The sequence below is a fragment of the Anas platyrhynchos genome, chromosome 29 (genome assembly GCF_047663525.1).
Source record: "Anas platyrhynchos isolate ZD024472 breed Pekin duck chromosome 29, IASCAAS_PekinDuck_T2T, whole genome shotgun sequence".
NCBI classification, from domain to species: domain Eukaryota; kingdom Metazoa; phylum Chordata; class Aves; order Anseriformes; family Anatidae; genus Anas; species Anas platyrhynchos.
The window spans coordinates 8,471,937-8,478,232 of NC_092615.1; the positions used below are offsets into that span (position 1 = coordinate 8,471,937).

Consider the following 6,296-nt stretch of genomic DNA (forward strand, 5'->3'; position numbering starts at 1 on the left):
TCATACTGTTGTTGTCTGTGCACAGACAGCTAAGCAGTGAAGAGCAATGCTAAACAACCACGATACCCCAGAACACACAAATACTGCGTAACAGTGACAGAAAGTGCTAGAATTCAAAACAAAAATTACCTTCACCAAATCGGTTTTGTCGTAGTCTTCTCTCTGGTTGTAAATACACTGATTAATGACGCCATATACTTTTTCCAGGTGATAAATGTCAAATCCCTTCGTTATCTCAGTGACAAAGCATAACAATTTCTGAAGACAACAATGGAGCAAAACAACAACTTTAGAATAGTACCAGATCCTTTGAATACGCTCTATATGTTTTCGGAGGTTGAACAGTAACAATACAAGTGAGAGCCTACTTTTTCTTACGCTATTAAATAAAATGTGACACTTCAGAGAACAGATTAAATATCCCATGAGATTTCAGCAGGGAAAATGAGTTAATTTTTCATATTTCAGAGAAAGGAAAGGCTGAAATTTCGGACAATCTTTTACTACTAACCAATCTATCACATCAGTGGTTGTAATTGCAAGTCGACTGCTCCCAAAGCAGCAGGGAATGACACGATCCTCTTTGTAGGACAGCTGCTGCCACAGCAAAGCCACTGTTGCATTTCATTAGAGAAGCATTGCAGCAGTGTGGGGCACTGTAAAAAGGCTGCAGATCTTGTAGATACAGCTGTGCCAGCTGGAAAAGGAAGCACCCTTAGGTGATTACCTTTACCCACGTGTGCCATGCCTACAACTCTGCTGGCAGAACAGATTGCTCAAACGCCCAGAGCAAAGGTGGATTAGTTTGCTCAATCCTACCTTTAAATTCAGGGGTGGGTAAATAGCAAAGCGACTGCTTGTAGCAATCACCTCTCTCTCACACAGTCATTTCTATTACCAAAGATGCAGAGATGATAATCTCTGGCACAGCAACAGTGACAAGCTAGTGGCAGCACCTTCTTCCACTGCCACAGCTGTCCATTACCTGTGTGAGCCTGCAAGCATGTAGCTTTAGGGAGCAGCCATACCAAATGGAAATACTACTGCCCCCTGGAAATAATGCTGCTTATCATCTTATCAGCAAACTCTGCCTCCTTCATTATATATATATATATATATATATATATATATATATATATACACACACACACACAATATAAGAAATTCTAATACTGCACTTTCAAGGAATTTCAGAAAAGTAGTCACTTCTCCATGGCTAGCTAGTTTACGTCAACCTGCTAACTTCAGGTTTAATATCATCACTGCAAGAAATAAAGATCCTTTTCAGGTTCTTAGTACATCAAAGCATGAAAAAAAATCCCCAAATAAAAGCCCTCAAACCCATCATAAGAATTATGAATCATTAAAATGATATCCATAATAGTACTAGCAGGTTGTCAGTGTGGTATTTTAAAATTCAGCAAGGCCTTTTGTCTTAAAAATTAGGCAAAGAATCTGTCTCCTAAACTACAGATAACCAGAAGCAAATGGTAGCCTACAGAAATCTCCATGAGGTGTGGAAACTAAACAGTCACAGTGCATTAAAGGCTGAATTATTTCACTATCTGTATGTCCTTCCAATTAATTGTTTTAATTGGCATTGGTTAACAATGGGCTTAATTTGCAATTTTACATGACGCAGGAATATGTCCTATTTGAGCATTAAAAAAAAGCTGAAATTAGACATACTTTGAGCTCATAGCGATCCACAATAACTATGTAGTCTGTCTCCGTAGGGACTTGTACAGTGTTCTCATCACTTATCTGTTGTTGGTCTTCTTCCCAAGAACGTTCAGGAGTCACCGCTTGAAATGCCCAGGAATCTGGAAGGACACAGATTTCTTCAGTCAGGTTTTCTGTTTATCTAGAATACAGTCTCAGTGAAGTATCCTGTACCTGCCAAACAGTCTCTTTCTACAAATACAGAGACAGAATTGTTATCGTCTTCACTGAGAAATACTTGGCTTCTCCCTTCTTTCCAGCTAAAGTCACTGCTCCACAAAAATTAGAAACTAAGACAAAAAAAGCAAACAAAAATACCCACAAACAAACCAAAAGCACTAATGAAAAGCTTATTAGTGGAAAAAAATAGTCATGTTGCCAATTCAGGTTAGGGAACACATCTTAGAGTACAACATTAGGGCTTAAGTCTCCTATTCCACATGTTACTCTGGATCCACGCATCTTGAAGTGCAGCTTTTTCACCTAAGCTGCTCGTTATTGGAAAGCACCTCGTACAATAAAAGAATGTCAGTGACTGCTGGCTTTCAGTTAGGTACCATTAGAAAAAAACAGACTTCAGAATCAAAAAAACAGCACCTACAGAAACATGCGGGCTTGGCTTGCACAATTAGAGGAGCAACATCATTACGGAATAAACTGTGTGGTGACTTTTGAGAGCTGTAACAGAAAAAATAGAGTGAAATTGAAGGCTAAAGCTAATAAATAGTGCAATCCTCCTCAGCAAGAATAAGGTGCTAAAGGATCCGTTGGACTTCTCCCTTACCATTTGAACTTGCATTTTCATTAGTTATAGTTCCCCATCTTGGTGGGGAATATCCACAAAGCTTAGCACTTTCCTTTTCAGTGTTAAGTTTTACTTGACAGATGTCAGAAACATGTTTGTCCACAAACTCTTCTTCATCACTATCGTTTTGGTCATCTGTTGGTACTCTGTTCTCTGTATCGAATTGAGAACTCCTTCTTCGCTTTGCTGCAGCATGCGCACAGTTGTTCCTTCTGCACTTTCTTTCTGACGCACCTACAAAGAGACAGCATAAAAAAGTAATCCAAAACATAACCAAAAGAATTCTTTCTTCAAAATCCATTATCTTCATCTTACTTGACTGACAAGGAAAACAAAGGAACTGAGCTACCACTGCCTACATATGCTGAGAAAAGAGTTGAAAGTTAATGGGGTCAGTTTGCTATTAAGATTAAAAACAAGCAAACAAACCACACACACTGCTATGGAATTTCATTCACTAAACAGTCACTTTCAGGATTTTACATGCTGAGGATTCTTACTTTGGATTGGCAGTATTAATACAACGTGAGGTTATTTGATAAAGTCACTGTCTTACTGCATGAACTAAGACAGATGAACATCATAAAAGCCTCTGGAAATAAGCTCTCCTTCGAGTCTGGTATCAAGCTGAAGACTTCAAAAGCTGAATACATGTTTGGAAGAGATTAATTAATGAGACAATTTTAAGGGAATATTCAAAGGAGAAAAAACGTGAAGACTTATACCTCGTATGCTTCCTGATTCGGTAAACCTTTTGTGAAAAAACAAACTTTGTGGTTTTGCCCAACATTCGTAGTATTCATATAGTATTGCAAAAGGATATGGGTGGAGTCCATGGCAAAATTCCCACTCTCACTAGTTAGACTTCCCTCCTTCAACTGGAAATCACAGTATGAGGTAGCTAAGATTTTAGCATTTGGGGAAGGGAGGGGTGGAGTGGGGGTAAAAATACCATTTTGCATAATTAAAAACTAGTTAAGTATTCAGAAACTGCCATCCACAACATTTTTTACCTCAAGAATTAGCAATTTAGGGGCGACTAAATGGCAATTGGGCCGTCAAAGTTTTTGTTTGTTTGTTTTGTTTTGTTTTGTTTTTGTTTTTTGTTTTTTATATTGTAAACCAACTTTCTTTGAACTTTAATTCATAACTATATTGAATGGATGACCTCTGGATTTCTCTCTCACATTTTGAAGTAAATTTGAAAACAAAATACCTCTGGCATAAAGAGCCAGGCATCAGAGACACCTGTTGCGTCTCAAGAACAGAGAAGGTATGAATGACAAGAGCAGCTGAATAAAATGCAACTTACCATTAGAAATGGGTGTACTGGCATCTACAGGTGCCGCTGTCATCGCCTCATTTTCATTACTCTCTTCATCTGGTTTGTCGTCTTCAGTAGCAGGGTTCTGCTGTGGTGACTTGGAGTTGTCACATGGAGCACATGCTGGAGAGGTGCGACCTTGCATTAAAGAATAGATACCAAAGATCTTCGTTGTGCATTTTCAGTTACAAATGCAGAGACAAGTCTTAAAATCCTTAGCGTTAAAGCACGTACCTCTTTTCTCACGAGATTCTTTAATTTGTTCACAAAGTCGTCCAAACTCTGTACCATTTTGTTCCTCACCATTGAATATGCAGTGTCTTGCAAAACATAGGCTCTGTGACAATCTGAAATTTTACAGACTTTAACTGAATGTTGTCTACCAACCAATGAAACTGTTTTGATCACAGAAAAAAATTGCTTTCTTCATAGGTTGGTTCCGAAAGGTTATCTCAGTGAATATTTTCAGCATATCAACATAGAAGTTAATTAAAACAAAAGCACTAGTTCCTTGGGAACATTTATATCACAATTCCATGCCCAAGTAGCAAAATGATAAAATATTTACAATGTGGTAAGAGATGTTCTCTGTGGATGTCCAAAATCATCGAATCCATCCAAAGTCTATTGTCCGCACACAGCATTTATCCATCTATACGTTTGACAGATTTTTTAAACTAGGGCTAAAAAGCACATCCTCACTTGTAGATCTTTGATCTGGGTAGTACTCTAAGGCATTGTTACAGATTAGATCGATGTCCTTCAGATAGTCTCCTGCAGCGGGGTACTGGCACAAGTCAATTTGAGTCAGAACTGTTGAAAGATCCATCGGCTCTTTAATCCTTGTGGCATAGTCAGGTACCTGCAGATCAAATACAAGCAGTCAGAGGTTTTCTTAACCTTGCACACTGTCTACCAAAATTACTCTGGAAACTTTAAATAAACGACTTCCTAAAAACCCTGAACATTTGCGATGCATCAGAAGATGCTGAAATTAACCAGTTTGCTTCTCAAAAATGGAAGGGCTCTTTCAACTGGCATTAGAGCTGCTAGGAGAGGACAACAAGAAGTAGGGAGGTCAGAAGCACGTGCATGGTACAGAAGAAACACTGAGGGTGGGAGATTCATTTCACTTTGCTTCAGAAAATCACAACAGTGAAAGCTGAGTAAGCCATCCAACATTCTTTTTGCTGTCGACATTGAGGAAAAGGTGTATGAATTGCACCTGTGAAGTACCTATTGCAGGCATCTACTTTAGAATGAGATAACTGGGCCCAGAGGTGCTGATTTCTTCCCTCAGACCATAAGAGGAGCCTAATGACTAGTTCAGATGAAGACATACGTATCTGTCTAGATTTTTCACAGCTCAAGAACCTAGGAGAAAAGGGGAAGAAAAGCCAGTGGATGCCCACGTGAAGAGGCCTTTGCTGATCCGCAGGTATAGTCAAGTTACACCTGTCTTTGAAATATACGCCCCTAGTTTAGGCTTATCTAATCAATTAAGGAGAAAAAGGGATCTAAGCAGCCTATTGGAGGAAAAAGAAAACACACTGCACTTATGGTTGATTCCTCTTGAGGAGTTCCAGATGAAACAGAGAACAGGATCTCAAAACTTATTTTTACAAACTGCTGCTCCTATTCCTGTTCCCACAGGAACTGACAGTCCAATAAAGGGCTTTAGACTTCATTAAAGTAGTCCTGTAAGTACTGTTTGTAATTATAAGGAAAGATCTCTGTGCTTTTCAGTGCTGTGACATGCCTACATATCAAAGCCTTTTCACGAGCAGACTGTGTTGGCATTTGGACTGGCTTTTTAGAATGAAACCAGGGCTTTCAGCGAATAATCCGATAAGAGACATCTGAGAGTCAGCAGAAGTAAAAGCACTGCCTCTGCTTCTTGCAAAATCCTAATAGTGCAGCCCTAAAAACAAAGTTGAACCTTCCCCAAAACGCTGAGAAATACGAACGCTGAGAAGTTACAGACACACACAGATCAGCACTAGTTTACCTTCTGTGGGTCAACGGGCTTTGCAAATTCCCTGAAACATCTGTCAGTGGCAAGTCTGTGAGTAACGTCCCTCAAGAAAATTCTAAGTTCACGCAAGGTATCCTCCTCTTCCTCCTCCAGCATCCCTACTTCTTCCTCTTGTGGCTTCTGAGGCTCAGCTGGTGGTGCTACAGGCAGGACTTCCAATGTCCGATCAACTTCAATTAATCAGGAAAAATTAGCCAATTTACAGTACTCAAATACAAGCATATGACAAAATTACTGACAGAAAATGACCACCAAAGCAAATCCCAAAGAGCTAGTAACTTCGATAGGAAAGTTTTAGATGTACTTCTTATATCCTCCTCACCTGTTTTCTTTACAGGAGGCTTAGCCACTTGATTTAGAATTAGGTCCTCAAAAAAAGCTGCTCTCTCTGCCCTACCAGGCAACTCAAT

At 39.3% G+C, this 6,296-nt stretch overlaps 1 long non-coding RNA gene across 1 annotated transcript; it reads right to left on the reverse strand.

Moving 5' to 3' along the window:
• Positions 1-1,221: 1,221 nt before the first annotated feature.
• On the reverse strand, positions 1,222-4,696 carry LOC139999769 (uncharacterized). The gene is made up of 3 exons (XR_011805286.1): positions 4,086-4,696; positions 3,840-3,989; positions 1,222-2,761 (listed from the first exon to the last, which is right to left on the reverse strand). It is a non-coding gene; the product is annotated as an uncharacterized lncRNA (long non-coding RNA).
• Positions 4,697-6,296: the final 1,600 nt, after the last annotated feature.